Here is an 8063-nt window from a genome sequence, read left to right as displayed (position 1 = left end):
CAGTAATTTTATAATTAATAATTAATTAATTTCTAATATCTGATTGAGAAATGGAGTGAAATTTTAAACAAATTCGTGCTACGTTTCAAAATTCAGTTGAATTTTTCAATTAAATGCGAATTCACATCGATTATAAAATTTAATTAAATCCATAAATTCGCATCAATTTAATGAACGAATTCGCAATTAATTTAATTCTTTAAGTCAATAGAATTTTACTAGAAATGAGCTGGATAAGATCTGTGTGCAAAAAGCAATCAATTTTTCGTGCAAAAAAAGTGAACGTAATCCTGAAAATGATTAATTTTTAGTGCAAAATCTGTGGCGCCAAAAATCGCGACGAAGGCAACAAAAATATGAAAAAAAATAGAATCTTCATATTTTCTACAAAAAAAAAACAGCATTGTTCGCGCCTAGTATATCGACAATGGACCCGGTCCAATCCGCGTGACACGCGAAGATCGAATTCGGATTGCCGATCGTCGACCCTCCGCGATTTGTATTGCCGTCAACGTGGCCGCGAACGCTGACAAATTCGTCAATTTGTTTCCGCCTTTGAAATCGCGGAAATTTCGAGCGGTCCCGAGAGGGGGAGGGGCCATTTTTTTTCTCAGCCCAGTCGGATCGGGTGGGACAGAGGAATTTTCAGAGGACGGCATCAGGTGTTCCGGGACGAAGACGATTTCGGTGCAAATTACTGAATTACAAATTAGGATCCGACGGACCGACGGACCTTCGAGGGGGCGACGAGGCGATTTCAGAGGACCGTACGCACGTGACGGTCGAATAAATATTCGCCGGATCGGATTATAAAGGGTCCTTCGACGAGCAGATAGATTTTCGAGTTCAACATTTCAGAAATTCGTTGAATTTTTGTTGGAATTTTTCTGATACGATTCGTCACAATTACGTACAATTAAGCATAATTACAGCGAAACGGCCGCTCAAACTAGGTGATTGTATTCGTCTCGGAAGGCTTTATCAGAATATGAATAAAAAGTTAGGTGGTCCTATTTAAAAAAGTAGGTTTGACCTTCATATGTCCTCTACGCTTCGATTTATAAAAAAGTTATTGACATGATGTAACGCGCCCCTCGAAATCGAACAACTTTCGTCTGACACTTTTTTTCCTATCGTCAAAAACAAGCGAGTTATTTGTCACAAGTTTCGTTTCAAATTGCCCACCCTGTGGGGCGAGGGTAAGAGTACCAATTACTGTGCCCGTGAAAACGAAGCGAAGAATTCTTCTTCGAGAAATTAAATATTTTCCTTTATATTCACGTCGCACTTCTTAAAACGTTTAAATTATTTATTGACGTCTTTTGTATGAGTATTTTTTCATAATATATACAAAGTACATAAATTATTTAACAAAATATATTAAAATAGATTCTCGAACGAGTCACTGTGCCTGTGAAAAGATTAAGAGTTATATTACTGTGCGTCGGTTACTTTTCCAATTACTGTCTGTCAATTTCTGCGCACTCATCCAATTACTGTGCACCGATCCAATTACTGTGCACTGATCGAATTATTGTGCTTCAATTACCGTGCTCGGTTCTAGGCAAAGAATTCTATAACAAAAGTGTGAAAACTAATGTAGAAATAAAAAAAAAGTTAAACTAACGTAGAAATGTCAAAATAGTTAATTATTGTTAAACAATTTAGCATAATTTATTATATATATTTCTATATTTACGATATTATTGAAAAAAGGAAAAAATACTATTATTTAGGATACGTTATGTATAATTAGAATATTTTTACATTTTTTTTTAAGTAAAAAGTACATTATATTTACATTTTCTTAAACAAAGTAAAAAATATATTATTTTTACCTTTACATAGCATTTATGTAGAGTATATTTTCAACTACAATGTACTATTATTATTATTATTATTATTCGACAAGATTTACGAGAAGACAAACTTCAATTTCAAATTGTTATTAACAATTACGAGTTTCTTTCTATTTGAAATAATCATAGATCAACGCGGAAAATCGCGACAAATATTGCCCAGAGAACGGAATTCAAGCTGGCAGTTCGGCTCGTGCAACAAATTCAAATAACAATTGTTTACGGCTACGTAAAATAACCGGAAAACGTTCCCGATATATTTGGCTCACGTCCGACCGTACAAATAACGACAAAATGGCAGAGACCCGATCATTGCGTCGCATGTTTGTATTCGCGGCACGATCGCCACGCGACGAATTACGATTGCAATTTATTTTGTAAATTAGAGGCCGGAATTGACGAAGCAGCCGAGCACATGTGTGCTCGATAGCGAAAGCACGGAGAGAGCGATTCCTGTGAAACAATAACGAACCGATGGCAATGGTAAAATTGCTAAATAAAGAATAAATACGATACACACAAGGTGTCCTAAAATTATGGTATTTCTGGGAACCGAGGGGTTCCTAAGATCATTTGAAGCAACTTTCTCCTTTACAAAAATTGTCTCCGACGCGTCGTTAACGAGTTATTAACGAAAGAACGGTGACGAATGAGAAGCGAGCTCGGTTGGCGCGAGGCGGCCGAGCCAACGAGCGCGCGGAGCCCGGTTCCGTTCATTGGCTCGGCAGCCACGCGCCAGCCGATCTCGCCTCTCATTGGTCGACGTTTTTCGTGAATAACTCGTAAACGAAGCTGCGGAGAAGATTTTTGTAAAGGAAAAAGTTGCTTGAAATCACCTCAGGGACCCCTCGGTTCCCGTAAATACAATAATTTTGTATTAATAATGCTATAGATTGTACATTTTCTCAAAGGATGTTCGCATTTGTATTTGAATCTCACGATATTTCAGTTCGAGGAAGTTCACGTAATTGAACGTTACACAATTTTTCCATGTAACAATTTGTTTGGCGACGAAACAAATATTATTATGTATAAACGAATATTATTATATTAAATAATATGAACAAATATTATTAATATTATGCGATAATATATTATTAGGTCTATTTAAGAGTGCTACTATTTATATATAATTTATAACTTTAGGCAAATTTTATAATAATTATAATAATATAATATATATAATATAATATTATAATATATAATAATATAATATAATATTATAATAATAAAATAATAATCATACAACGTGCCCCTCGAAATCGAACAACTTTCGTCTGACACCTTTTTCCCCTATTGTCAAAAACAAGCGAGTTATTTGTCGGAAGTTTCGTTTCAAATGGCCCACCCTATATATTGAGATATTTAACGCGTCAGAAGCGTCATCGTTTTCCCTTAATCACGTGACAAAAAAATTCTGTATACCGCTGGATAAGTCGGATGGTTTACAATGCACATTAACAAGTGAATAAATAAAATAAACAAAATATTTCGTGGCAAGAGCAACTTAACGCTTTTCGTAATCGGGTGGTTCCGGTTAAAGGGGCAAAGATTACCCAGCCAGTTCCGGATACGTTCGAGCGAGAAGGGCCTCGCGGCAGGCGTGAAATGAAATTCACCGAAAGTAAATCGAGTTTACCGGCGGCCCGCGCTACCAAAGGGTCTAACGAACCAAAAAATCACGTTGCCGCGCGTCCGCCGCGAAGAAGAAAACGAAGAAGGGCCGGGCCGGCTAAGGAGCGTCTCTCTCTCTCTTTCTCCTCGGTTCTTCGGTACGCGTACATTTAAATGGGAAATCCTGATTTGAATGGCTAACAGAACGAAAACGCTGATTTCGATACCGGGTACACCCTTGAATTCCGCTCGCTGCGCCTAAGGTTTTCCATTTCAACCCCCTTCTCGACATTCCCTTAACCCTCTCTTACGAGGCTTAAGATGCTGCGACCACGGTAATTAACCCTTTAACAGCGGCCAATATAACCAGACTGCGATTTCATGCTGAAAAGTCAAAATAATTGTTAATAAAGATTAATATAATAGTTTTAATTATGTATTAATTATATTATATTATATTACATTACATTGCATTACGTCATCACACTGTATCACATTACATCATATTACATCATATTACATCACATTACATCGCATTACATCATCACATTATATTACATTACATCACATTACAGTGCATCACATCATATCTCATTATATCGCATTACATCATCACATTATATCACATTACATCACATTACATCGCATTACGTCATCACAGTATATCACATTACATCACATTACATCGCATTACATCATCACATTATATCACATTACATCGCATTACATCATCACATTATATCACATTACATCGCGTCACATTACATCACATTACATCATATTATAACTCATTACATCACATTACAATTCAGATTTATAATAAAAATTCATTGTAGTTAAATTTTATATTATAAATTTGTTACAATAAACGTCACCCCTATTCAATATCAATTGTAATTTCAATTTATAATAAAAATCTATTATAATCGACGCTTTTGTAAAAAATCTATTATAATGTAAATTTATATATTATACAACGATGTGATACAATCAGTTTACCTATATCTGTACGCTTTCCCATAAAAATGATCATTGTCGTAAAAACTCCATGTTACTGCACTTCTCGAATACGTCGCAAGCTTCGCAAGCTCACGAAACGAGATGAATGTACAATAAAAGAAACGAATAGCTCGAAAGTACAGGTTCAATCGATTTAACATGAAGCTTTGCACAAGATTGTGCCCGAACTCGAAGTATCGAACAACGAGTGGTACTTTCCTTGAGTTCGGTTGAAGTTTCGAGCGAGTGAAGAGTAGGTTGGTTGACTGTGTGGACTCGGACGAGTTTTCGGTGAAGCCGTGCGAAGGGACCTTGAAGGAAAATGGTTCGTTTCCTGTTGGCCAAGTCGGCGTGCATAATTCAAGGGTGGACCGGTATCGATTGAGTCGCCTCTTTCCGCTTGTACCGTTCCTCTCCCGCTTTCCTGCAACGGTAAAGAAAATCCACGGAGGAGAAGCGCGCGCGCGCGAGAGAGAGAGAGAGAGAGGAGAGGAAGAGAGAGAGAAAGACAGAGAGCGCGAGCAAGCAAAAGAGAGAGAGAGAGAGAGAGAGAGCAAGCAGGAGAGAGCGAGAGAGGAGAGCGCGAGAGAGGAGAGCGCGAGAGAAGAGAGCGTGAGCGAGAGAGAGAGACCGAGCGGAATAGAGCGAGAGAGAGAGAGAGCAGGAGAGAGCGCGAGCGAGAGAGGAGAGCGTGAGCGAGAGAGAGAGAGACCGAGCGGAATAGAGCGAGAGAGAGAGCGGGAGAGCGAGAGAGAGAGAGAGGGCGAAAGAGCGAGAGAGAAACGAGTGGGCACGGTTGAAAGATTCACAAGCGTCCCGTTCCAAGCAACCGTTTGTCAAGTATCCTCGAGTACGGTCGAAAATTAGCGGAACTTCAAAAAAGCGGAAACATTCCTCGAGTTTCTTTTCGCAGGAATTCCGTAACTTTTTCCTCTAGAAGCATCAGGAAATACAATTAGATCATTACAGGGTGCCCCAAAATTATTGTACGAACAGTCGAAAAGAGATTCCTCAGGCGATTTGAAACAACTTTTTCCTTTACAAAAATGTTCTCCGAGGCATCGTTCACGAGTTACCAACGAAAAACGCTGTCCCAATGGAGATCGCGCGCGGCGGGCGCTCCGCCCACGCGACCAACGGCGCGTCGCGCCGGCCGTATGACTCAGCGGCGGTGGTCGCGAGGGCGTGGCGTCAGCCTCTCGCGATCACACATTGGATCAGCGTTTTCCGTCGATAACTCGTGAACGAAGCTACGTAAAAAATTTTCGTAAAGGAAAAAGTTGCTTGAAATCGCCTCGGGAATCTCTCGGCCCTCGCTCGCGCAATAATTTTGCGACACCCTGCTCGTCGACGCGTTCCTCCCAGAGGCATCCAGATACTTAATCGCCGTCGTTCCCAAAAGCCGCGGGAGTTTCGTGAGCCGTGTCGGAACGATAAGGCCGATAACTCATATTTTCACTTACGCCGCAGGTTTCCCTCCCGAAGGGCCGTTCGTTCCCTTTCTTCCGCGCCGTTAGGAGAGAAGAAAGCCGGGTCGTCCCGTGGTATTTTCGCGCACGCGAGCGATTTCAGGGCGCGACGCGTGTCTCCGCGCTATAAAGGCGTTCCGTTTGATTGGAGGCCGGGCCAGAAATCGCCGGATCGAGAGAGAAAAGGAAAATTGCCGGGAGAAAAGCGGGCGGCTCTCCAGAATGGGCGGCCGGGTGAAAGAACCACCCGGATGGGATCGACCCTTTGGATTAGATCGACCAGGGCATCCCGCTAATCGCGTTCGAACTTTCCGAAGGAACCGACTGCGGGACCGACAGAGTGGAATCATCCCAATTAGGTTTCCCAGGACGCCCCGGACTATCGCGGGAGTCGACGCGAGCCTGGGATACCAAGATTGGCCAGACGATTTTTATAGAACCGGCCGCGCTGCGTTCCCTGCCCCGCGATTAATTAATTATCAAGTGATTACGGGGGAATTCTTTAGTTCGAGAGACCAGACGGTGCAACGTTAATCTTGTATTGGCAGATTATACTCTTCATTGGCGGTATTCGATCGGCAAATATCAATAAACATCGGCGGAACATCCGACGAAGCTATTAGAAGCCGTCCGGACGACCGACCGAAGCGGACGCGCGTCCCAAACGAGTAAATAGAAGTAATCAGGAAATCGGCGCGGCGTAAACCGTCAGCCGTGGCGGGCTGGATACAAGTAAATTTGCATGTTCATCGATCATCCGCGGGGCCGGGAGTCAATGTAGTATTAACATTCGGCCGATTCATTCGGAGAGAGCGAGAGCTCTCGGCCCGCCCTACGGCGGACGTAACGAAGCGAGAAGATTAATGGACCGTCCATCGCCAGATAAATGACAAAAGAGCGTCGTCGCGCCAAATATTAGTGGAATCCTCGCTATATATATACATATATATAATATTATATTTATTATTATATCATATATTATACTAAAATACAATATTATATCATATATTATACTAAAATACAATATTATATTGTTATATTATATTTACAATATATAATATACTATACTATAATATAATATAATATAACAATATTATATTTCTAATATACATAATATATATATAATAATATATATTAATAATATTGTTATTAATATATAGAATAGAGCTGTCTCTATCGTATAAAATTGAAATTATAATATAACGATATAATATTGTTATATTATATTATAATATATTACAAATATTACAAATAGAATATTATATCATATATTATATTTATAATATATAATATACTATAATATAATATAGTATAACAATATTATATTTGTAATACATATAACATATCATAACATAATATATAATATAATAACACACATTAATAATATTATTATTAATATATAGAACAGATCACACTCTCAATCGTATAAAATTGAAATTATCCTGTGAAACATTTTTTGCTACGTGCTCTAACAACCGCGTAAACCCTGTATACACATCGGGCGAAGAAAAGTTATCAATTTGCAGTACAAATTGATTGGAATCGATGCCTACGCTTTTCCCGCCACTATTATTCCCTCCCGAAATTTCAAATCCGTCAAATTGACGGGCACGCCGTAAACCTAGTGTTAACGGTCCCGAGGACCCCGTATCCGACGCCATAAATTCCGTCTCCCTCCCGGTTGGTGTCCAAACTGCCTGACCCTGGTTTTGTCAGCGGCACCGAAGGGGAACCCGGGATTTCGGGCCAGATTCCAAGCCCCCGGTTGTCCATCGAATTCGAATAGATTCGAGGCGACCGCATCGTCGAGGATCGAACGAACTTTGACCCCTCCTTCAACCCCTTCGCCATGTTGCGACGAGTTTGAATATTCATACAAATTTCTGGTTATTGTTTGTCGAGTTGATGCTGTTGTTGCTATTTCGTTTTTTAAAATTGGGATAAAGTTCTGATCAATTGTCATCGATATTTAAGCCAGTAATAATATTATAATAATATTAATATATAATATGTATATATATATGAATATATAATAAATAATATAATAATTAATATATAATTAATATATAAATAATAATAAAAAATATACTCCAGTAATTAACTAATTCAATAAATTCTTATC

The sequence above is a fragment of the Megalopta genalis genome, chromosome 16 (genome assembly GCF_051020955.1).
Source record: "Megalopta genalis isolate 19385.01 chromosome 16, iyMegGena1_principal, whole genome shotgun sequence".
NCBI classification, from domain to species: domain Eukaryota; kingdom Metazoa; phylum Arthropoda; class Insecta; order Hymenoptera; family Halictidae; genus Megalopta; species Megalopta genalis.
This window is presented reverse-complemented; position numbering follows the sequence as displayed.